This window comes from Azolla caroliniana, unplaced genomic scaffold (genome assembly GCF_043228905.1).
Source record: "Azolla caroliniana isolate FFs.n. ecotype wild unplaced genomic scaffold, voAzoCaro1.0.p SCAF_5, whole genome shotgun sequence".
In the NCBI taxonomy this organism is placed as follows: domain Eukaryota; kingdom Viridiplantae; phylum Streptophyta; class Polypodiopsida; order Salviniales; family Salviniaceae; genus Azolla; species Azolla caroliniana.
This window is the reverse complement of record NW_028230440.1, coordinates 7,688,321-7,714,693: the sequence shown is the minus strand read 5'-3', so window position 1 is coordinate 7,714,693 and position 26,373 is coordinate 7,688,321.

Below are 26,373 nucleotides of genomic sequence, written 5' to 3'. Positions count from 1 at the left end.
GGTCCCCATGGCGGCTCTTTTCCCGGTTGTAAATTGATGGGGCAATCGTACGGTCGATGATGAGGAAGTGTGTTGGCTTGTACTTTATCGAACACATCGGCGTAATGACAATACTTCTCGGGAAGTTGAACGGTGGATTCTTCTTTAGTGGTGTTGGAGGGGTTTACTGATATTGCAAAGAGGAACATTTCCTCCTTGTGCCCTTCTTTACGCAACTGACGTAGCGAAATGGTTGCCATCTTCTGAGTTGACCCTTGGGTTTGTCGACACCGGATTTCTCTTGTTCTCCAATCTATGTCTGGGTTATGTAACTCGAACCACGGTAATCCTAAAACTATGGGATGTTCTGGGATACTAATAATATTAAATGATACTACACATGCTAAGTTATCTAGGACAATATTAATGGGCTCTGACTCTTCTATGATATTTCCGGAAGCAATGGGACGTCCATCAATGACTACTACAAAGGCTGGACACTGGAGTTTTCTTAGGGATATCTTATGAGCTTGAGCAAATTTCTTATCCATAAAGCAAGAGTTAGCTCCGGAATCTAGGAGTGCTAGGACATGTACTGGAGGGGTACTTTTAGTACTAACTATTACTTGGGCTACGAACACATCACTAACTTGCTTAGAGGGAATGGAACCACTAATGGGCTGCACAGATCTAGGGTTGTTGAACCAAACGGCTCCTATTTTGGCTGGACTTAGTCGTTTAACTCTTCTTCTAATTGACTAAGGACATCAAATCTGTTCGCTAGATCTGGGCTATTAGTACTATTAGGACTATCAAATATCCCTATTGAAATAGGCTCGGGTTTAGTACAATTAGAACTAGCAACTATTTGGTTCACCTGTCTTCTTGGCCTAAGGGGGCAATTTATTGCAATATGTCCTGGTCCACCGCAGTAAAGACATAGTCGATTTGTATGACGTTGCTGCTTTTCTTCTTCGGATAATGGCCCTCGACGACGTGTAGTGTCAACCTCCATCGGAGTCAGAGTATTTGCTGGAGGCACATTATATGACTCCCTCGGAAAAGGTCTTGCTACCACTGAGGCATAGGTGGGCTCTGATCTTGCCCTCGGTATCTGTAGCTGTCGTTCCGAACGTCGCTCAAAGAGGCGGTTGTCACATCTCACCGTGCGACTGATTGCTTTTGTTAAGGACTTTGGCTCTTCGGGGAAGGTCAAGAATAAATCCTTGACATCGTTGCGTAAACCATAACAGAATTGCTCCATCAACGCTTGATCATCCCAAGGGATATCAGAGGCGAGTAGGCGAAAATTTGCAGCGTATGCGGAGGCTGGACGGTCACCTTGGCGTAATCGCCGAATTTTGTTGATTGCGGTCCTGATGCTGTCAGTATCTCCGAAACATGCTTTAAACTCACCTAGAAACTCTTCAAAATTGTTGAGTAACGGAGATTCCTTTTCTAATAGTGGAGCGAACCATGCCAACGCTGAGCCACTTAACAAAGTGCCTACTAAACCCACTCGTGATGCATCGGTGGGATACCGGGAAGGATGCATTTGAATAACTAATTGTACTTGGTTAAGGAACCCTCTAAACTGCGATCGCGTTCCATCGAACTTCGTGGGAAGGCCAATCTTGGGTTCTTTATGAATCCCTTGTGTTCCGAGCCCTTGTTATTGCATCGCTACGATGGTTGCTTCGAGTTGTTGCACGCGTAATGCAAGTTCCCCATGCTGTTGTTGCGTTTGCTGCTTTTCTAAGGAGATTTGTTGAAGATCCCCCCAGCAACCGTTGGTTTTCTTGTTCCAAAGCATGGAACTTCTCTTTCAAGCATTGAAATTCTGAGAAAACAGATTGATATTCTTCAGCGCTAACAGTGGCCATGGGATGAAAGAAAAGAGGAATAAGAGATTAGTAGGAAATGAGAGAGACAGAAGGTAGGGCAAATCGGTTCAAACTGTCAGGAATAGTACTAAGACAGAGAAGGACTTAGTACTAAAAGAAGTATTAGTACTAAGAGAGGTGAAGAACTCTCGAGAGAAGGAAAGAGTGAGTGAGAAGGAGGGAGAGAGAGAGTGATGATAAGAAAAGATATATATTATGTGAAGAAAATGTACAGTAACTAGGAGGCTTAAGACTGGCGTTGAACCGATTTGGTTTGAAATAATGCCTTGTGCCTCCTTTTATAGTGTTCTAAGGAATACTCCTGAAGTTTCTAGAATGTTCCAGAGAAATCTGGAATATACATCAATTTTCTATAATAAAACATAAATGAAAATAATATTCTACGTATTACAATGTATAACCTAATGGTCAAGAGCTCGACCCATGTAGCATAAGGTCATGGGTTCGAGTCTTGCTATATCATGACACCTTGCACACAAGCATGCCTCTCATCTTCGACTTCCAAACTGAATAGTTTGGGCCGGTCAGCTTGAACATCCCACGAAAGGATTCGTCCATATTCCAAAACAAAACTTGGGAGGAAAAAAAAAACTTCGCTCTGATACAAGTTTGATGGGGAATACAAGGTCGGACAACTGACTTATAGGTCTATCCTACGCTACTCAACTGACAATTAGGTATTATGGACAGAAAAAACAGAAAAGAAAGAGCCAACACAGAAATTTAATGTGGAAAACTCTAAATAGGAAAAACCATAGGATTCCACTGATTCAACAAAAAATCACTATATGACTGTATACAAGTGTTTTGGGCTATAGTCGTTCAGTCAAGGCCACAATCTTGAATAGAGCTTCATCTCAGCTGACGGATTAACACAATGAATAGAAGAAGTAATAGAGAAACGACAACACTAGAATCTGGATTGCATAGAGCTATCGATTTTGGTGAGATCAGATTCAAGGGTCAACACACTCATGTGAGCTCAACTTGCACAACACCATCCACTGTACCTATTTTTCTGCATCGTTATCTCTCACACACTAATCGAAATGAACTAACAACCTAGGGTTTATACATACATACATACATATATGTACTTATTTACATATTTTTCCCTAGCCAAATTGGCTTCAACTGATTCATCACTTAACATTAATCGGCTCTCAGTCGACTTTCATACTTAGGTAGCTCTTCAAACCTTTAGCTAGATTTCCGTTGGCTTTCAGCCATCACATATATTCAACCCTCTAGCTTGTTAACCGTTCTGTTGGAAACACCTTCGATATGCCTACAAGCTATCGGTATCAAGGGAAGTTTAACGTGAAGACTTGTGCATAGAGGCGTCGTTAGGGGAAGAAAACGGAGAGCATACCCGGAATAGAGCCCGGGTCATCTACGTAGTTGAGACCTTAGAAACGACGGCCCACAGATGAAAACAACAAGAGCTAATAGATATGTATTACTGCAAATAGTTAGCGATGATTACAAAAAAACACGGCCCACAACCGGTGACCTTACAAAGCTCTTATAACTATGAAACGACCTCACCTAGGCTCTAGATATCTCCCCCTCTGCCGAGGTATGCAGACCTCGGTTTATATACTTTTTCTTTTTCTTCATACAGAGCCGAGCGGTCGGCTGACTGTGAGGCTCGAAACTTGGTGTTTACCTAACTCTACCTTACCTACTCGCCTTACCTACCGACATATTACATTTAATTAATTTATATTTCTGGCCTATGGACAACACCTGGCATGCCCGTGGGACAGGACTTTGTTTGTTGGACCCACGGTTCACCATGGATTTGGCAAAACAACACAAATTACAAAAATTGCCCGTTCCTACGAGGGTTTATAGGTTAGTTTTATTCCTCTTCCAATATGCCGAGGATATCCTCGGGGTGTGGGGTTGGGCTGGCTGCTCGGCAGGTGGGGTTGGTGATGGAGGTTGTGTTGCCGAGTCAAGGATGGCGGTGTTGTTGTGTGTGCCCTCCTCTGTTGGGACCAATTCAGGCAGGGTCGGGGTTATAGTCTGTGGCTCCGGTGGGATGTGGACGTCTGCAGGGGTAGGTTCCTCTGGTCTAACTACCGTGGTGAGTGGCTCGGTTGGGATGTGGAGGTCGGTAGGGGCCGGTTCTTCCGGTTGAGCTGCCGTGGGGAGTGACTCGGTTCCTTGCTCAGTGTTTGTGGAGCCCTGTGACTCCCGGTAGCGAGTCGTTCCTCCTTGTACGCTTCGGCTTCTAAACAAAACACCATTAGATCGTCGTTGAATTCCTCCAAGAGTTGCTCGATGGCCGCGGTGTGGGATGTTGCCAAGGTATGATATTCTTCTGTTAAGTCTTCACGGAGGGTCTGGATGCTGGTGTCATCCATTTTGTAAAACCCTCAGCCCTCCTTCCACCGGTTCTCGGCATCCGCGCGTAGTATGTGTAGGTCCGTGGCTTGGGCTGACCACCCTTGCCAGACATGGTCAAGCGTTTCTTTGATCTTCGTGGTGAATTGTTGATTAGGGTCTTCATTTTGGTATCGTCCATGCCGATGCTTGCGCGGTGAACTTTCAGTGCCTCCCTTGCGGCCTTGGCTTTGGCTTGGCTTTTGCGGGCGAAGAGTGCTAAAGTAGCTTGATTATCTTTTGCTTTTTCAGTGATGAGCGCGATGGTCTGCTCATAACGGTTGGTGAGCTTAGCTACAGTTTCGTCCCTTTCCTATCACCAAGCGTCCCGGTGTTGTTCTTTGACGGTGATGTGCTCGGTTTGCAATTGGTGATATGCATTGGAAATTTTTGCTCGTTGCTCCTCCGAGATCCTCCACTTTTGCATATGTTCATTGGCCATGTCTTGGAAGGCTCTTTGATGATGTCGTAATTCCTGGTTGTCTACGAAGAGCTCATGTTCCCGTTGGCTATTCCGTTCGGTTTCTTTGATGAAACGTTCTTTAGCCTCAGTGAAAGAGATCTGGAGGGTCATCACCTCTCGTTCTCGTGCTTCAAGCGCGACCGACCTTTCAGCAAGTAGTCGCTTTAGGTTCGCTTCGCGGTGTCGTGAAGATCCGTCACTACGCGCGGATCGTGAGGCGGAACCGCCGGGGTTCTGGATCAGAAGGATTTAGAGTCGATACAAGCTTTGGCGAGAAAGTACTTAAGATAGATTGGGAAAGAGAGAAGTTGAGATTACACGATTGATTTGAAAACGAATTTCTTCCTCTTAATTTTCATAAAAAAAACCTGTCTTTTTCTCCTCCCCCTTCCCTCTTTTATAGATGCTCTCATGCATATGATGCATGTGAGGGTACAAGACATGCATAAATTGCATGTTTGCCATTTGGCGCTTAAGTATTACATGTGGTGCATGCTAACCATGTCACTCATTTTAGCTCTCATGTATGAGAATTTACATGTAAAAGTACAATGATAGAAATATAATTTCAACTAAATAGCATGGCTTAATGGTAAGCCAATTGACTCTTAACTTGGAAGTGCAAGGTTCGAATCCATACTTGCCCTCCTTGTATATGTAAATATGTATATATATTTATATATTTATTTTATCTAGTCGCCAGATGCCGCCGCCGGATGCCGTCGCCGGATACCGGTGCCGTCGGATATCGGTGCCACCGCCGGATGCCGCCGCCGACGCCGGATAGCGGTCGGATGCCATCGGATCACCGGCTCCATCGCCGGTCCGGTTTTGGTTGGCCAAAACCCTTTTCGAGTAGCTAGCCACCTCCACTCTTAGTTCAAGTTACCTTGAACTCTCTATGCTCCACACATAGACACAAAGATAATATCTTTTGCTCCACTTTATATATGATGAGAGCCGTATTTGTCGTGCCTATATGGGATATCTCACAATTTTCTCTTTTCTTTTCACAAACTTTATACCCTCATATCTTGACATTTAGTTGTCCATTTCTCGTGTAATAAAGTGCATTCGAAACCTCCATCATTTTGTACTTAGATATTAAAAATGTTATCTTCACAATTATTGTATTACGTGATTCATACTCGATTTCGTACGTTTTATGGGATTTTCACACTATTGCCGAAAATCTTCACGACATCCACCCCCACCAAACTGCACGTCCTCCGGTACGTGCCAAGAAGAGAAGAAGTGAGATTTCGGCTACGATGATCAATTAGATTCCTCCATGTCTTCATTTTCATCCGGCCTATTATGTTCATCATCGAGGTAATCGAGGTCAGGATCCTTGTCTTGTCTTTTCTTGAAAAGCTTTACTCTTTTCCCCACAATGGGTACGGCCAACCTTGATCCGTCTAGTTCCGCAAGGTGGTATGTGGCATTATCGTTGGCACTTGTCACCACATATGGCCCGAACCATCTTCTTGCGAACTTCCTTGTTGTACTATGTTGATTGTCAAGGGTGCTGTCGTAAACCAAAACCCAATCCCCTTCTTCAATCTTCTTGGGACGAAGTCGATGCGTGTTGTCGAACTGAACTTTGTTCTTTACTCGGGCTGCCTTCATCATCTTTCGCGCTTTTTCTAAAACTTCAGGTCTTCTTTCAAGTTGCCTTATCCGCGCTGCTAATAACTCTTCTCGGCTCATCTCGTTCCCCCACGATATCGCTACCCATGAGGCGATCGTCCTTTCAATGGGCATAATCGGCTTTTGTCCATACATAAGCTCCGTCGGCATATACCCTGTCACCGAGCTATGTGTCGTTCTATCGGCCCACAAGGCATAGGGTAATAGTCGTGGCCAATTCCCGACTCGACCGTTGCATGCCCGTACGATGGCTTTAACGATAGGTCCATGCCCTCGCTCGATCTTCCCATTTGCTTCCGGATTGTAGGCAGTCGTGAGGGAGAGCTTCACGCCTAGTCTTTCGAAGAGCTCCGTCGCTTCGTGCGCGTCCAACTCCCCTCGGTCGGCCACTATCTTCCCTACACATCCATATCGGCAAACAACATCTTCAAATAAAAATTTACAAACGGCTGAAGTCATCTTATTTGTCAAGGTTCGTCCTTCCACTTGATTTGTCAAGTCTTCCCTTGCGAGCGCTAAGTACTTCATTTGTCCCACTCCCATTGGCATCGAGACCAGATCCACCATCCATTTGAAGTGAATGGTGAGTGGGTATGTCGGCTTTAACTCATCACGATGATGTATATTTGAATATATTTGGCAAGTTTCACATGTGGAAACGAAATGGAGTACATCTTTGTACATGCTTGGCCACCAGTACTTCTCCTTCAATTTTTCGAACGTCGCCCATGTTCCTCTAAGACCTGCCCAAGCACTCTCGTGGAATTCGGTCATCAGCGTCTCTTGCTCTTCTTTCTTTACCACCACTCGACGTGGTATTCCTGTCGTTCTTTTTGGATGTCGCCAAAGGAATCCTCCCTTCAAGAAGTATCGATAAGCTTTCTTCCGGATTTGTAGGGCCTCCTCCTTTGTCAACGAAGCATCGGTCGTCAATGTTCTTAGGAATCTACCGATGAGTAACCACTCTCCTTCGTACTCGTTCTCGTTGAAGGCGTGGAGGGTTTGCGTGTCCTGGTCTTCCGCCGACAATCGAGCCATCTTGAAGAAGTCGAGGGCGACATCTTCATCTTCCGAAACCATGTTACTTCCATTTGAAAATCTTGCCCTCGACAGCATGTCAGCCATGGCGTTCTTCTTCCCTGCGATGTGACGGATCTCTGGGTTTAAAGACTTGATGTAGGCGATCCACCTTAGCATAGCAAGATCTGGGGTCGCACATCCCGAGACCATTCTGAGAATTGGGAGACAATCTGTCTCTATTATCACTTCTGACCCGATCAGGTAATCTTTGTCCGTCTTCACTGCCGACACAATACCCCAAAGTTCCCGCTTGACTTGGGCATATCTTTGTTGCCGTTCGCTGAGAACCTTTGCTCCGAACCGGACGGCATATCGCGCATTATCTTCACCTTCTTGATTGATGACCCACCCGATTCCGGTTGGGCTCGTATCTACGGTCACGTAAATTGGTTTCCCTTCGGCATAGTCGGCCTTCCTTAGTGCCGGAGCTTCAAGAAGCAGTTTCTTTAATCTTCGCATCGCCTCTGTGTGCTCGTCTCGCCATTCGAACTTTATTCTTTTCTTTAGTAGTCCATATAACGGTTCGGTGACATGAGCGTAGTGAGGAATCCATATATGATAAAACGCGCACGCTCCAAGGAACCTTCGAACCTCCGTTTGTTTTTTGCATTCTTCTTTCATGTCTTGGATTGCATTCACTTTGGATGGCGAGGGGTTCCGGCCGTATGCTCCACACAAGTGACCTACCACCAAGATCTCTGGTTGCCCGAATGCGGATTTTTCTCCCGAAAATGTCAAATTCGCATCTTCGAGCCTTTGAAGCACCTTCTCGCAATCTTTCATATGATCCGCAACGAACTTTCTACAACCTTCCTTATCTTTCGATTCATCTTTCTCCTCATCCGAACATCCTTTCATCGGAATATCATCCAAGAATGGCATCGTGATGTCCGGAATGCAATCCTTCAAGACTTTATTCATGGCATTCACCATATGAGCCACCGAGTTCGTTGCGCCTTGGGGTAAGGTACACATCCGCACAAGCCCGATCGGAGTCCTCATGGTTGTAATGTCCCGACTGTCGATCGTCAATTGGAATTGGTCATATCCGGAGTAGAGATCGCCAATGGAGTAGATGGACCGGCCCGCAAACGCTTCGGCAAATTCGTCCACACTCGGACCGATTCCGGCATTTCGAATTGTCACCTTGTTGACGGGTTGAAGATCTTGGATGAATCGTAATGATCCATTCTTCTTCGGCACCGTGAACCACCTATTGGAATAAGGAGCATTCGACGGTTCTAGAATTCCCATACTCACCATCTCCTTTAAGAGCTCGATCAACTTCGGAAGGTGTGCTCTTGGAACCGGTATCGGTTTCAAAATCCAAGGCACATGAGGCACCGTGAAGATCACCATTGGCTCTATAACCTTTGGGTCGGCGCATCCGATTTCTCATGGGAAGAATGCGAAAGCCTTCCCATGTCTCTCAAGCATATCGCGAAACATTCGCTCCTCTTCAGGGAGAAGGAAATCCTCCTTTCCAACTCGTAGCTTCCCCTTCGTCTCTTTGGTGAAGTCATGACCTATCTTCTTCGGATCTCTTAAGCTTGGATCGTTAGCGACTTCCTTCATCTTTTGCCAGCTATCTTCCGGTAGCGGAACCGCAACTGGCTTGATCTTCTTATCCACCGTATTATATTTCGTGTTGATGTCAGCTTCCTTCATCGAGATGCCACGACGGTATTCATCGATGATAGCGTACATGTTGACGGAGTTAACCGAAATCACGCGTTGATTGTGAAGATAGCTCAAGTCCACGACGTCCTCGATTTCGCCGATGGTGTCATTAAATGAGGCTTCTTCCATAATATGAGTCACGAACTCTCCTTCTTCTATTATGTTCTCTTCTTTCAGCATCTTCTCGAATTCTTGTATCCGGCGCTTGTGCTTCTTGTCGGGTAGTACTAGTTTACATGCGCCACTAGGTGTGACACATGTTGCTTCTCCTTGCAATCCACGCACTCTTCTTTCTTGTGGGGTCTTGTGATTGCTCAGACTATTTGTGCTCCATGCTTCAATAGTCCGCTCTAAAAATCCGAGGATTCGCCTCCGAGACTATCTCGATTCCTTTCATGATTGGCTCGCACTGTTAGGAATTGGACCGATCTTTGGTTGTCAAGACTCTTTATTCGTGCGAAGGCTGCTCCATTATTGAACACTTTGGTCTCCATCCAAGATGATGTGATATAAGGTTGCCCTAGGATGACAAGATGTGACGCCGATTCTTGTACGAAGAAGTGTTGATCCATCTCCACATCCCCAATCGTGACTTTGACATTGGGACAAGCTCCGTACAAGTCCTCTGTAGACTTTGTTGCCGCGCGAAGCTTCCATCCGTGGTTTGTATTGATTGGCCATCTTCCCTTTTTGTAGAAGTCTGTTGACATGAGGTTGATCTCCGAGCCGTGGTCGATCAAGGCTACGATGGTCTCTTTCTTCTCCCCGATCTTCACCGGCGTCTCCGTTGTCGCTCGTGCCCAATGAGGTCGAGTGTAGTGGTTGTCCACCATATCTTCATCGATTTCGTCTCTTGCCATCGTTATGGCATTCGTTTTTGCTTTCTGCGGCTTCTCTTCTTCCTCGTCCGATTGTTGTCTCTTTCTCTTTACAAGGTCCACGATCGTGTCATGGAACTCCTTCTTCGTAATGCCAAGCAATTCCCTCAAGGACAAAGTTACGTGGCTATCAAGAACTCGTTCTTCGAGAATCTTCTTTAGGTCCGTCGTCTGCTCTATGTCCGACCTTAGCTTATAGGTAGATATGGTCCTTGTCCTCCGAGCGGGGTCTTTGACACCAACCTTCACGGGCCGAACCGTTTCTTCAACTCGTATGCTCGGCTCCCCTTTTCGGCTTGATTCTCGTTCCTCCGTTTGTAAAGGTCGACTCGTCTCCGCATCGTCCTTCTTTTTCGCGTTCCTTGTTTCATGTCTTTTTGATGGCCCTTGCTCTTCTATTCTCTTTCTCTTTTCTTTGACGAACACCTCGTGGTTGTCGCACATCACCTCTGCGAGTATGGTGTTGTCGTCCACCGGATCCGACCACCCGGTTATGCTTTGCACGCTTCGGTCCGCAAGCTCTACCTCGTTCGATGTGATTTTTCCCTTCTTCTCATATTCGAGAACGGAGGTCCAAAACTTTGCTCCCGCTCTAGCAGCTTCAGTCTTGTCTTTCCAGACTCTTATTCCGGCCGACGCAGCATAATGCATCGCATCCACATGAGTCGCATCGGCATCCTCCATAGATCTCTTCATTCCTCCTCTTCCGAAATTCACCCGTAGGGGTCTTCTAGTCTCGCTTGAGCAGATCATGTTGTCCTCTATGTATACGATATTTTGTCGAATCGCCTCTCGAAGGCTTGCACAATCCCTTCTCATGTGGTCCATGCTATCGCACCACACGCATCTAAAGGGTTCTTTTCCTTTAGGGCCCCGACGATTCATGTTGGCTAGAGTGACCTTCTCGAACTTCTTTGCTAGCTCTTCAATGATGTCGTCATCAATCTTCTTTTCTTCCACGTTACTTTGTCTTGGCGGCTCAACTACTTTCGGCGGTCTTGCTTTCTCCGTGGTAGTCGGTCTCGTCAAGTCGGTGTCATCAACCCATTGGTGATGCTTGTCGAGCCTATTGCATGCCCGCTACACCGCGATCCAGTCCGCTACGAGCCCATTTGCTTGGGTATCATCTTCGAGAAGAGTCCCCAACTCCCGTCTATCCTTTATGTCCACGGCCTTCAAGAAGTACAAAGTCTTGTCCTCTTCAAGCAATACTTGGTCCGTATTGGGGAGACGACTAAACATCTGGTCGAATTCGTCGTACACCCTCGAGACGCTCATCTTCTTATTCTTCTTCTCTATCCACTTCATCAGGGCATGTCGAGTCATCCTCGTTGAGTCTTCAGTCACGAACTCCGCTAGTATCGTTTTCTCGAACTCGGACCATGTTGTCTTTCCTTCTTGAAGCTCGATGACGCGTCTTTGGATGTTGTTGGCGACAACTCTCTTGAAGCTTGCGATTTGACGTGCCTCGGACACGTCCCTTTGATTCATCTCCCTCTTATATGCATCAAGGAACTTCGTAACGTTCCTTCCATCGAATTGGCCCTCGAGCTCTACGACACGATCGACAACCTTCTCCACGCTCGCGTCGTTGTCCCGAGATCTCATCATTTGCTCGACGATTAGCATCATCCTTTCGAGCTCTCCTGCTTGGTTGCTTGAGGACGCCATCTCCAAGTATTAATCTCGACTTGATCCTTCCTACCGCCTCGTTCACGTTGGGTTCACCACTTAATTATGTCGTGAAGATCCGTCACTACGTGCGGATCGTGAGGCGGAACCGACGGGGTTCTGGACCAGAAGGATTTAGAGTCGATACAAGCTTTGGCGAGAAAGTACTTAAGATAGATTGGGAAAGAGAGAAGTTGAGATTACACGATTGATTTGAAAACGAATTTCTTCCTCTTAATTTTCATAAAAAAAACCTGTCTTTTTCTCCTCCCCCTTCCCTCTTTTATAGATGCTCTCATGCATATGATGCATGTGAGGGTACAAGACATGCATAAATTGCATGTTTGCCATTTGGCGCTTAAGTATTACATGTGGTGCATGCTAACCATGTCACTCATTTTAGCTCTCATGTATGAGAATTTACATGTAAAAGTACAATGATAGAAATATAATTTCAACTAAATAGCATGGCTTAATGGTAAACCAATTGACTCTTAACTTGGAGGTGCAAGGTTCGAATCCATACTTGCCCTCCTTGTATATGTAAATATGTATATATATTTATATATTTATTTTATCTAGTCGCCAGATGCCGCCGTCGGATATCGGTGCCACCGCCGGATGCCGCCGCCGACGCCGGATACCGGTGCCGCATGCCGCCGCCGGATTGCGGTCAGATGCCATCGGATCACCGGCTCCATCGCCGGTCCGGTTTTGGTTGGCCAAAACCCTTTTCGAGTAGCTAGCCACCTCCACTCTTAGTTCAAGTTACCTTGAACTCTCTATGCTCCACACATAGACACAAAGATAATATCTTTTGCTCCACTTTATATATGATGAGAGCCGTATTTGTCGTGCCTATGTGGGATATCTCACAATTTTCTCTTTTCTTTTCACAAACTTTATACCCTCATATCTTGACATTTAGTTGTCCATTTCTCGTGTAATAAAGTGCATTCGAAACCTCCATCATTTTGTACTTAGATATTAAAAATGTTATCTTCACAATTATTGTATTACGTGATTCATACTCGATTTCGTACGTTTTATGGGATTTTCACACTATTGCCGAAAATCTTCACGACAGCGGCTCGCGGCTTGTTCCCGTAGCTGGCCAAGAATGTTGTTGTGGTTCTGTTCTGCCAACTCAGCCAGAGCGATCTGGGCCTGAAGCTCCTCCTATTAGGCCCTAAGGGGAGGCCTTGTCTGGGTTGCCGCTTGCTGGATTTGGGCCGAGGACTCCCTGTCTGTCTGTGTCGCTCGTTCAATGACGATCGGAGGTGGTGGCGTTTGCTTGGAGGCTTGGCTGGTTTGGGGGTGCAGGCTGATATCTGCCCATGACGATGGCTCACTTGTCTGTACCGAGTCCGTCATTGTGCTGGCCTCGGCCATGGCTACCTGGGGTGGGCAGTGTCGTCTTTGTGTGCAACGGTACCATCAGCACTCGGGCTCGGGTTCGGAAGAGTGGCTGGTGACACAATGTCACTCGGTGCAGAGAGGATTAAGGGCGGTTGTTGCTGCGTGAATGTCACCAGTTTCTCCTCTGCGGCTTGCCATAGGTCGGTAGCCCGTTTGGCTTGCTAATGCGCCATTTTGATACGTTGGGCCATGTCCTTGGCTGCCCGAGTAGTGTGGTGTAGATTGCGATATGCCTCGACTAAGGCCATGTTCAGATCGGGTAGTTCCATGAGGAGTGAAGAATTATGTACTTGCTTCTTCCGTCCTATCTTCTGTAAGGCTCGATCCTCATGAGGTTCGATTTCACCCATTAGAGCGTGTTGTCGCGTTGTTACGCGTGTGCGTGGAGAACAAGGCGGGACCACTGGGGTCTTGGACCGAGGAATAGGTGAGGAAGAGAGAGAGAGAGAGAGAGAGAGAGAGAGAGAGAGAGAGACGCTCACTCACGTATAGACAAAGAAGCGCACGGGGACGCGTCACAACAACACAAGAGACGCAAGTTGAGAACACTAGAGTGTGTATGTAAATATAGGCATGTATTTGTATGTATGCAGACGACTCGAACCGTTACAGCCGACCAAGTTGGCGAGGTGGATGCCGACGCCTGATCACCCACGCACACAGGAGAGCAAGATGGAGATTCTGCCGGAAGCACACGGGCGTTCCACGGAGCAGAATTAGCCTCTTGAGAACCTGCGCAAAAGAAAGCTATGGAGAACGACAGAGAAGAAGAGCTCGGTCCCAGTCCGACAACACTTCGTTCCTTCTAGCGCACAATACCTTCTCTCCCCCGTCTCCCTCTCTTTTATAGCTCAAGGAGGGAGGCCGTTTCACCCGTTTACATCACATTAATTATCTGTCCTGTCGGACAGAGATACTCCTCGATTTCCCTTATAGAATATTGCTACCTAGGATTTAACCTTTGTGCCTACCTGTTACGGGCATGACCATATAATATCCCGTGGTAAGAATTTACCGTAGTATTCTATACACGTGGATAAGTGTGAGGGTTAAACAAGAGTGTAAAGAAGGGGAGGATTACTTTTAATCCTCGGGATTGAGACAACCCATTAGGTCAAGTGTGAACTTGCCTGGGGGCCTTGGGTATCGCTATAAATAAGAGGCCTAGCTACCCTCATTGGATCATCTTTTGACTACATCGAGACTCTGCTCTTGTGGTGGGTCAACTCTTGTAGCGAGCGCGCCAGCACTAGGTACGACTCGACGCCACGGCGGTGGTATGGGACGCCGATCGAGGCTCGAGTCCGTCTCGATCCCTTCGCTCGGGGGTGGTCGGGTGGATCGGCACCCTTCTTTCTCTTTCTCCTTTCTATCTATCATTTCTTTATCCTTATCTTAAGCTTACGTTAGTATTTAGATCTATAATATTTGGTATCAGATTTTTGTACTAATGTTTCTTTGTTTTTCATTTGTCTTTTGATTGATGCTGATCGATCGTTGTGCGGTTGGCCTTGATCCAAACAACGATCAACAAAGAACTTCGGTAACTCTTTCCATAATTTTTCTTTCTATTCTCTCTTCTCCCATCTAATCATGTGTTTAGTTTATATGTAATTTTTTTCATTAAGTCAATGATGTTGTAGTGGTCTTTAATTGATTATCTAAAACGTTTACATATGTGCACAAGGTCAATACCTCGTTTGACATATTAATAATATGTGATGAGTGTCGTATGCGTACGAGGTTAATACCTCAATTACGTATTACTTTCACGAACATATGTTACGTTTGCGTATGAGTTTAATACCTTGATTTGTTGTAAACGATATGCGGTTGGTCTCGTATGCGTAAGAGGTCAATACCTCAATTGCGTATTACGATGATCTCTTATTTGTGGATGTTTCGTGTGCGTAGAGGTATATACCTCGATTACGTATCTCGATCACATCATTTGTGGCTATTTAATATAACGATATGTTTAATATAGGCATATGTGGTCACATATATACGTATTTGATCGTATATATGTGAAAAGTAAACATATGTGTATATTCGTTATTACGTGATTATGTCGAAAGTTGTCATGGTCGGGAAAAGGATGTTGGTGGCCGTCCGCACATTTTTGTGAGAATGGCGTTGTCACCATCCCTTTTTCAACAATTTTTTATTGTTGATAACCCCGTTGATGACCTCGATTTCGTTACGTAAAGAAACGCCAATAGCCATAATGATGTTGAGTACGTAGGGCTTGACCCACTTCAAGTGAGGTCGCTCCAATGACGCACGTATCCAACATCCCTCCCTTGTTACATGGATACGATGCCACCATGAGCTCGTTCTTACGAGAGGCAATCGTAATGACGTGACCATGTGATGGCCCACGTGAGCCTACTACGAAACAAGGGCTCATTTGGCTTCACCATTAGGTTGCACTTTGGCGTATGCCATCGTAATTACGAGACTTGAGGATAGGTAACGTACCAACATAGTTTTGGTAAATGAGGGCGAAATAAGGACCCTTGACATATATGTTCTTTGAAAAAAAACATATATGATCTCGCATATCTCTTATACGCATCAAACATTAAGTATTCGAGAAGAGCAACTTACTTGGTTGGCTCAAGTGTTTAATGTATTTGTTCTCGAGGTCTCGAGTTCAAATATGACCAAGACCATACAACATCCTTGATACATATGACTATAACACATGTTTAGACTTAAGGTCTAAGTGCACCTCAGGGTCCTCGTAATAGGACTTAAAGAGCCGAAACCACATATGTGGGCACCGAAACATAGTTTATTATTAACATTTTTTTCGTGTATAAACAATTCATGACGCGAACATACATGGTTGAGCCTCGGGGAGCCACCATGAAAAAATCGATATAGAGATCAAGGAAAGACATTTATTTGTCACCCCCATGGTTTTTAAAACACCTTTGTGTTACCATAGTAACCTGATCTTGAACCTCATCTCATACGTCTAGAGGGGTATTGACGTGAGATAATGATATCGATTAATGCTCGCCCATGATATGTTTACATCACGACATGATGTTATGACTATATCTCTGACCTTGTCCTATTTCTTTTCCAGAAATAATCTTTAATGGCTCAAATTAACGACCCCATGTCATCTGCTCAAGCAGAAGGAACTCCAGGGAATCCTCCTGGACAAATGTCCACTGAGATGTATTTGGCACAAATAACCCAATACCTTAGTTTCACCGCTCAACAGATGACCGAACTTCGGCAATCTCAAAGTGCTCTTGAGGCACGTGTCATTAGTCTACAACGTGAGACTAATAGACTTGATGAGCGACAAGGTGAACCATCATTTGTCGTTAAGCCATTTACAGGAGACAAAAAGGAAAGAACCGAAGAAGCAATCTGCACATGGCTGGGACGATGGGAGTCTCATTTTGAGCTCTATCCCACGCCAGATAGTACGAAGATTGCATATGTCGGCCGAGAACTCGGGGGTAAGGCCGCCGCCTGGTGGCGTGGCCTCCGTACTATGGGGAAATTGCCCGATACCTGGACAGATTTTGTCACGGTTTTTAAGGGCCAATTTCTGCAACCTCCCTCTCGAACCGAGGCAGCACAAGCTTTAATGAACCTCTCTAGCAGGAAATTTTCCTCGCTAGAAGACTATGTTCACCATGCTAGAACCCAAATCCAACAATCGGGTCTAGAAGGGGACAATTGGTTGATAGCTTGTTTTGTCAATGGCATCCCCAATTCGGACTATCACTGGATAGTGCACAATAAGGATCCAAAATCCTTCGAAGAGGCCGTTGAAATAGTTCTTTGCTATCAACGCACTTCGAAGAAGGACCATAACAAACCCAACGAAGCGCCCGGGACTAAGCAGTCGCAATTTGTTGGGAAACGCAAGACACCCAACGAATTCCTGGATCGCGATTGTAAGCGACAACATCCTTTTTGTGTATTCTGCAAAAAGAAGGGTCATACAAAAGATCAATGTCGAAAGCTCCAACGGAAAGAGCACGACAACAAAGCTAAAGTTGCAGACCATAAAGGTCAGATTCCTAATGTCCTTCAGGTCTATACACATCATTTAAGTAATTGTCAATGTTCTTTCCCTCACTATGTATTGGGTCCCAGTGATTTACTACGTGCAAATGGGTATATCAATGGATCTCCCGTACAATTTTTATTTGATTCGGGAAGCTCACACAATTTTCTGAATGATCGTTTGGTTCAGATATGGGGAATCCAACCCACCGTAAGTGATCACACCTACACGGTGCACTTGGATGATGGAAGAGTACAATACATCAACGGGGCGATTCATTCATTAGGAATTTCTATTGATACTTATATAGAGGAAGTAGACTTCCATGTAATGAATCTTTGTACCACCGATGTAATACTGGGTTATCCCTGGTTTTATAATAAAAACTCTTCTTTATTTATTGATTGGGTTCGTCATTCCATTTCTTTTGTACTGAACGATTGTACGCATTTTATTCAATGTGTAAAAAAACAATCCCTCTCGATTGTTTCCTCGTGTCCATCAATATCCGAGTTGTCTTGTTCTACGTTATTTTATTGTGTACTTGATCCGAACATTCACGTTTACAATATCGATAATGTCCCGATTCAATTAACATATTTTGAACAACAACAACTTGATGAAATCTTAAATGATTTTCATGATGTTTTTCCAAGTGAACTACCTGATGGGTTACCTCCTAAACGTAATATAGACCATCATATAGATATTGTACCTGGTGTTGCACCAATAAGTATACCTCCGTATCGCTTAAGTCGATCCGAAGAAGATGAGGTATCTAAGCAACTCAAGGACTATTTACGAATGGGTTATATACGTTATAGTAAATCTCCATGGGATGCACCAGTTCTCTTGGTTAAAAAGAAAGAGGGCACATGGCGTATGTGTATTAATTACCAACGCTTGAATAAAGTGACGATCAAGAATTCGTATCCATTGCCCCGGGCTGACGATCTAATTGACCGTCTCCAGGGAGCTCGGTATTTTACGAAACTTGATCTCCGTACTGGCTACCATCAAATACGAATAAGTGAGGACGATGTTCCTAAAACGGCATTTCGTACGCGCTATGGCCATTACGAGTTTTTGGTTATGCCTTTTGGTTTGACCAATGCTCCGGCTACTTTTCAACAAGAAATGAATGACATTTTCCGAGAACAACTTGGAAAATTTGTCGTTATTTTCTTGGATGATATTTTAGTTTATAGCCGTACATTACAAGAACATACTAGACATGTCCGCTTTGTTTTACAAACATTGCGTGACAAACAGTTTTATGCGAAGATCTCAAAATGTGAGTTCTTCAAGAAATCAATTACTTATCTAGGACATCTCATAACTGAACGAGGAGTTGAAATTGATCCTTCTCGCATCGAGAAAATCAAGCTTTGGCCCACTCTTCGGAATATTCGAGAAGTTCGATCATTCCTTGGTTTTGTGGGGGTTTTGCGAAAGTCTCTTCGTAATTACTCCCAATTGACGACTCCGTTTACTGATCTTTTAAAAGGTCAAACGCGTAAGTCTACAAAACCTATTGTGTGGAATGCTACACTAGACCTTGCCTTTAAGGAACTCAAGGACCTGGTTTGCAAGGCTCCTCCACTTCTTTTACCTGATCCTTCAAAACCTTTTGAGGTTGAAACCGATGCAAGCGATTATGCTATAGGTGTTGTCTTGTATCAAGATGGTAAACCAATAGCATTCGAGAGTAAGAAACTTGATTCTGCTCAATGTCGGTATACCGTTCAAGAAAAGGAATTATTTGCAGTTATACATGCGCTCAAAACATGGCGCCATTATCTTTATGGAAATCACTTTGTGGTAACTACGGACCACGAGTCCTTGAAATATTTTTGTGACCAACAAGACCTGAAAGGTCGTAAGGCACGATGGGCTGATCTCATCCAAGACTTTGATTTTTCCATACGATATCGTAAAGGTTCCATGAACACTGTCGCTGATGCACTAAGTCGCATCCGTGAAGTTAACATGCTTAGCTTCACTGAAATATCATCAGATCTTTATGATCACCTTCGAGGAAAGTATCCTGATGATAGTTATTTCGCAAAATACTGGGCAAGAGTTGAGTCTGGAACAGACACCACCACATCCTCGAAGGAATACTTCCACATTGCTAACGGTTTGTTCTACCGCAATGGGAAGGTTTGTGTTCCAGATTTACCCGAGGTCAAAAACAGGATTCTTTTTGAATGCCATGATGCACCCTCAGCAGGGCACCCTGGAATACATCGTACACTCGTTCTCATCTCCACTCAATTTTATTGGCCTAAGATGCGTCCTGACATACATAGCTATGTGACTAAATGTCACCAGTGTCAGGTTAACAAAGCCGAGCGACTTAAAGCCGCAGGACTTTTACATCTCTTGGACATTCCCAATAATAAGTGGGAAAGTATATCCATGGATTTTATTGTTAGCCTTCCTCGCACCCAAAAAGGTCATGATGCCATCTGGGTTGTCATTGATCGACTAACTAAAATGGCCAGATTTATTGCTACTAAAACCATGGTAACAGCTCTTGAATTGGCTTACCAATTCGTTGACGAATTGTTTTGTTTTTATGGGTTACCGATGGATATTGTGAGTGATCGAGATCCAAAGTTTACTAGTGACTTCTGGACACAAGTCTTTAAGAAGTTAGAAACTACGTTGAGCATGAGCTCCACGGATCATCCTCAATCCGATGGACAGACAGAACGAGTAAATCAAATTATTGAGGACATGCTTCGAGCATACGTTGGTGCAAAACCAACAAAATGGGAACGTTATCTCCCAATTTTGGAGTTTGCTTATAACAGCTCCAAGCATACGTCGACGGGATATAGTCCTTTTATGTTGATGTATGGTTTTCAGCCACGAGCCCCAATTGATGTTAATATACATCATGATGAGTTGCGAAGTACGCAAAACTTTCTTCGGGATATGCAAGATATGTTGCATATTGCACGAGATAATATAAAAACAGCTCAAGATAGATCACGTTTTTATGCCGATCATCATAGGCAACCTCGTGTATTCAACCCTGGACAGAAGGTATTTTTACGTGTACCTCACAATTCTAAGACATTGTCTACGGGTAAGTGCGCTAAGTTAGCCCCACAGTTTTGTGGACCTTTTACAGTCCTCAAACGCATTGGGTCATCAGCCTATCGTCTCGCTCTTCCCGATGGTGTCGGAATTCATCCAGTCTTTCATGTGAGTCTTCTAAAAGAACTTCTAGGTTGTGGCGACAATACAGTTACGACTGAAACTCTGGTTACTTTTGAAGAATTATCTTCTAAACCACATGTACCAGAAAGAATTCTCGATGTTAAAACAAAAAAATTATGTACTAAAGAAATCCGAGAATTTAAAATAAAATGGATGGATAAATCAATAAAAGATGCCACATGGGAACGCGAAAATACTCTTAGAACTAACTTCCCTAACTTTCCATTGCAAGAGTGCAATGTTTTAAAGAGGGGGAGTATGTTACGGGCAATGACCATATAATATCCCGTGGTAAGAATTTACTGTAGTATTCTATACACGTGGATAAGTGTGAGGGTTAAACAAGAGTGTAAAGAAGGGGAGGATTACTTTTAATCCTCGGGATTGAGACAACCCATTAGGTCAAGTGTGAACTTGCCTGGGGGCCTTGTGTATCGCTATAAATAAGAGGCCTAGCTACCCTCATTGGATCATCTTTTGACTACATCGAGACTCTGCTCTTGTAGTGGGTCAACTCTTGTAGCGAGCGCACCAGCACCAGGTACGACTCGACGCCACGGCGGTGGTATGGGACGCCGATCGAGGCTCGAGTCCATCTCGATCCCTTCGCTCGGGGGTGGTCGGGTGGATCGGCACCCATCTTTCTCTTTCTCCTTTCTATCTATCATTTCTTTATCCTTATCTTAAGCTTACGTTAGTATTTAGATCTATAATACTACCTATCAACTATACGACAAGGGACGTGCCCACGTGTAAGGGCCGGTTCACACACATTATACACGGTTTGCGCCTGGGGACGGTTTTCTTCACGACATCCGCCCCCACCTAACCGTGCATCCACCGGTATGCGCCAAAACTGGGTTCCTATGGGAGAAAACCGATCCTTGCTTTTATTCCTCGTTTACCGGTTCATCCCCCGCCTCGGGCTGCTCGTCGTCGTTGTCCATGCCCCCTAGCCCCGGCTCCCCGTCGTGCCGTTTCTTGAACGCTTTGATCCTCTTTCCCGCTACCGGTATCGCCATTCTCGTACCGTCGAGCTCCGCGAGATGGTACGTCCCATTGCCGTTGGCGCTTGTTACTACGTAAGGCCCGAACCACCTCCTCGCATACTTCCGTGTGGCCCTGTGCTGATTGTCGAGGCTGCTGTCGTAGACTAGCACCCAATCGCCTTCCTCGATCTTCCTTTCCCTGAACCGGTGTGTTCGGTCGAACTAGGCTTTGTTCCTTATCCTCGCTACTCGAAGTTTCTCCGCGGCTCGCTCTACGTCCTCCGACCTCCGCTCGAGCTGTTGAATCCGCGCCGCCAACAGTTCCTCCCGGCTCATCTCATCCCTCCAGTCCACCGTGGCCCATGAGGAGATCGTTCGCTCTGTTGGCATGATCGGCTTCTGTCCGAACATCAGCTCGGCCGACATGAACCCGGTTACCGAATTGTGCGTAGTCCGGTCCGCCCACAAGGCATAAGGTAGCAGTCGTGGCCAGTCCCCGACTCGGCCTCCGCACGCCCGTACTAGCTCTTTGACAATTGGCCCGTGTCCGCGCTCCACCTTCCCGTTCGCCTCTGGATAGTACGCTGTGGTTAGCGAAAGTTTGACTCCTAGCCGGTCGAACAGCTCTTCGGCCTCTTCTACGTCCAACTCACCACGGTCAGCTACGATCTTCCCTATGCACCCATATCGGCATACTACATCCTCAATCAAAAACCGGCACACGGCTGCCGTCGTCTTGTTCTGCAGGGCTCGGCCTTCAACCTGGTTCGTTAGATCTTCCCGAGCCCGCACCAGATACCGCATCTGTCCTACCCCCATTGGCATCGTCACCAAATCCACCATCCACATGAAGTGGACGGTCAGAGGGTAGGTCGGGTAAAGCTCGTCCCAATGTCGGATCATGGAGTGCACTTGACAGCTTTCGCAAGTCTTCACGAACTGATGCACATCCCGGTATAGTCCCGGCCACCAGTACTTCCCCTTTAGCTTTTCGAACGTGGCCCACATTCCACGGTGTCCAGCCCACGGGCTATCGTGGTACGCCGCCAGCAAATCCTCCTGTTCCTCCTTCTTCGCCACCACTCGGAGCGGGATGTCATTCCTCTTCTTCGGGTGCTTCCATATGTATCTCTCTCGGAGAAAGAATCGGTAGGCTTTCTTCTGAATCCGGTTGGCCTCGTCCGTTGTCCATGCCGCGTCCGGTGTCATTGTTCTCAGGAACCCGCCGGTCTGCAGCCACTCCCCGTCGTACTTGCTCTCGTCGAAATCGTTAAGCGTTGGAGAGCATTCCCTGCCGGTTGTTACGTAAGCCGCCTTGAAGAAGTCCACGCCGACTTCCTCGTCCTCTGAAACCATGCTGCCGTCGTTTTCGAACCTAGCCCTTGAAAGCATGTCGGCCATGGCGTTGTCTTTCCCAGAAATGTGTCGTATTTCCGGATTCAGGGACTTGATGTATGCTATCCACCTGAGCATTGCCAGGTCCGGCGTCACGCATCCGGAAACCATGCCAAGGATCGGCAGGTAGTCCGTCTCGATAATTACCTCTGTCCCGATCAGGTAGTCTTTATCGGCCTTTACCGCTGAAACGATACCCCAGAGCTCGCGTTTAACCTGGGCGTATCCTCGCTGTCCTTCGCTAAGGACCTTCGCGCCGAACCGGATCGGGGAACGCATGCTGTCCTCGTCCTCTTGGTTGACGACCCATCCGATCTCGGTCGGACTCGTGTCTACCGTTACGTAAATTGGAGTGCTCTTTCCGTAGGCAGCCTTTCAGAGCGCCGGAGCTGCGGCAAGTGCTTCCTTCATCTTCCGGACAGACTCCGTATGCTCGTCTCTCCACTCGAATTTTTGCCCCTTTTTCAGCAACCCGTATAACGGCTCCGCGACATGAGCGTACTGCGGGATCCATATGTGGTAGAATGCGCACGCTCCCAAGAACCTCCGAACCTCCGTGACCGAGCTGCAGTCGTTCTTCATTGCGGAGATGGCTTCTACCTTAGCCGGAGACGGTTTCCGGCCGTACGGCTCGCATAGGTGTCTGACGACCATGATCTCTGATTTCCCGAAGGCCGATTTTCCCCCGGAGAAGGTGAGCCTTGCTCCCTCCAACCTTTGCAGCACCTTCTCACAGTCGTCGATGTGCGTCGCCACGAATTTCCGGCATCCGTCCGGTCCGATCGTCTTGTCCCTTTCCTCCACTGGGCATCCCTTGATCAGGACGTCGTCCAAAAATGGCATGGTGATGTCCGGGATACAATCCCTCAGCACTTTGTTGATTGCGTTCACCATGTGAGCCACCGAGTTCGTCCCTCCTTGCGGCAGGGTACACATCCGTACTAGGCCGAGAGGAGTTCGTATTGTCGTGATGTCTCTACTCTCTACGGCAAGCTGGAACTAATCATACCTCGAGTAGAGATCATCGACCGAGTAAATCGACCTTCCGACGAAGGCCTCCGCGAACTCGTCTATTGTCGGTCCGATTCTTGCGTTTCGAATGGTCACCTTGTTGACCGGCTGCAGGTCTTGAATAAAGCGCAGCGTGCCGTCCTTCTTCGGCACGGTAAACCACCGATTCGAGTATGGGGCACTCGACGGTTCAAGGATTCCCATCTCGACCTTCTGCTTTAACAGCTCCACCAACTTCGGGATGTGAGCTCTGGGTACTGGAATCGGTTTGAGACTCCACGGCACATGCGGTACCGTGAATATCACCATCGGTTCCACGACTTTCGGGTCTACGCACCCGATCTCCTCTAGTGAGAATGCAAAAGCCTTCCCGTGCCTTCCGAGCATTCCCCGAAAACGGTCCTCTTCCGCCAGCAGTAGGAAGCCGCCCCCACCGATTTTGAGCTCGCGTAGCGTTATGTCGGTGAACATGTGTCCTATGCGGGCCGGATTTCGTAAACTCGGGTCCGACACAACCCCCTTTATTCGCAACTCGCTGCCCTCCGGCAAGGGAGCCGCGACTGGTCTCACCTTCCGGTCCACAGTCTTGTACCTCGTGTCCACCCGGGCCGTCCGATCCAACTCGAGCCCTCTACTGAAGTCCGCGATGACTTCGTACATCTTTTCCGAACATACCGGAATCGTCCGGTCCTCTTTAAGGACTCCTCCGACTACCTCCCGCAGCTCCCCCAAGGTATCGTCGAAAGAGACCGCCTCCACGGCTCCGTTGATTTCCTCTCCGAGGTCGAGGACGCCACATGCCCGAAGTCGCTCCTCCGCCCTTCTCTTCTTCCGGCCAACAACGTCGACTATCGTACACCCTCCGTTGTCGGAGAACCAAAATTCCCTACTTATAGCACAGGTCTTCTTCGCTATCATACACTTGTGGGGTTTTCCCGGAGTGTCCGGACTATCGCGGCCCCATGCCTTGATAGCCCTCTTGAAAAATCCTCCCGACTTTCGGCCCCAAGGGTCTCGCGGTTCCTCTCATGGTTCGGTCTCACCGTCAGGAACTGGACCGAGTGACGTCCATCCTGGCTCTTGATCCTTGCATAGGCCGAGCCGTTGTCCAGCACCTTGGTCTCCATCCGTGCTGCCGTGATGTACGATTCTCCTAGTATAACCGGATGTGAGGACGTCTCCTGCACGAAGAAGTGTTGGTCAATCTCAACATCGTCAATCTTTACTCGTACGTTCAGGCAGGCTCCATGCAGTTCTTCGGTGGCACGCGTCGCCGCCCGTATTTTCCAACCGTGCTTGGTGTTGATCAGCCATTTTCCCTTCTTATAGAAGTCCATGGACATCAAATTGATTTCTGAACCATGGTCCACCAACGCCACCACCGGTTCATGAACATCTCCGATCTTCACGGGGGTCTCCGTGGTCGCTCTGGCCCAGTGCGGCCTTGAATAGTGGCTCTCCGCCAACTCGTCTTCCAGCGCCATGTCCTCTATGTGCGTCATTCGCACCTCCACCGGATTCTCCGGTTCTATCTCTGTCGACAACCTCTTCCTCTTCACCAAGTCTACGATGGTGTCGTGGAAATCCTTCTTGGCGATCTCGAGCACTTCCCTCAGCGATAGCTCCACCTTGCTGTCAAGGATTCGTTCTTCCAGGACCTTTCGCAGGTCCGTGGATCTTTTGATTTCTCTGCCCAGCCAGTACCTGCCCTTCTTGGGATTATCATGGGCGCCGGTTACAACGGCCTCATTCCGTCTTTGCCCGAATCGAGTTTCATATCGCTGCGAGGGCCCGGCCCCTCCGGTTTTCCCTACTCGCTTGTCCTCCACCAGAGCCTCGTAGTTTTGACAAGCGGCTTCGACGAAGCCCATCTTTTCTTCCACCGGGTCACTCCACCCGGTTACCTCCCGGACCCGTTTTTCCACGCGGTCCACCTCTTCTTTCCTCAGTCGTGCACCGGCAAGGCCTTCCAGCATCGTCGGCCAGAACCCGGCTTTGTTCGTCTTCGGGGCCTCGCCACCTCCAACCCAAATACCAGCTGACGCCGAGTAGTGGACGGTCTCCGCGTGACGAGCCGCCGCCTCCTCCATCAGCCTTTTCATACCTCCTCACCCGACGTTCAGGTTCAAGGCCCTTCGGGTCTCGCTGGCGTGCACCCGACCGTTCCACAGGTACAACACGTTGCTTCTCATCGCCTCGGCGAAGTCCCCGCAGTCCTTCCGGATGTGCCCAACCGCGTCACACCCCATGCACCTGTTTTCAGCCAGAGGTCGTCGGTCACGGGCCTGTTCGCCACCATCCCTCCGTGCCTGGGCGATCTAGAGATCCCTTACCATCCGCGTCAGCTCCTCCAGAGCTGCTCCCCCGGACAAGCCCTTGACCATGCCGGTTGAAGCCGACCCAGTCTCGAGCCAATCTCGGGTCTCTTCCCTTCGCGTTGGTGGTGTTGGCTCGAGCTTCTTTGCTGAGATAGAGCCCGCCCCTGTTGATCCTTTGTCAACCCATTCCCACCGTTTGTCGAAACGGCCACAGACCCCTTTCACCACGGCCCAGTCGGCCGTCAGCCCGTCATCAGTCTCCAATAGGAGGCCTA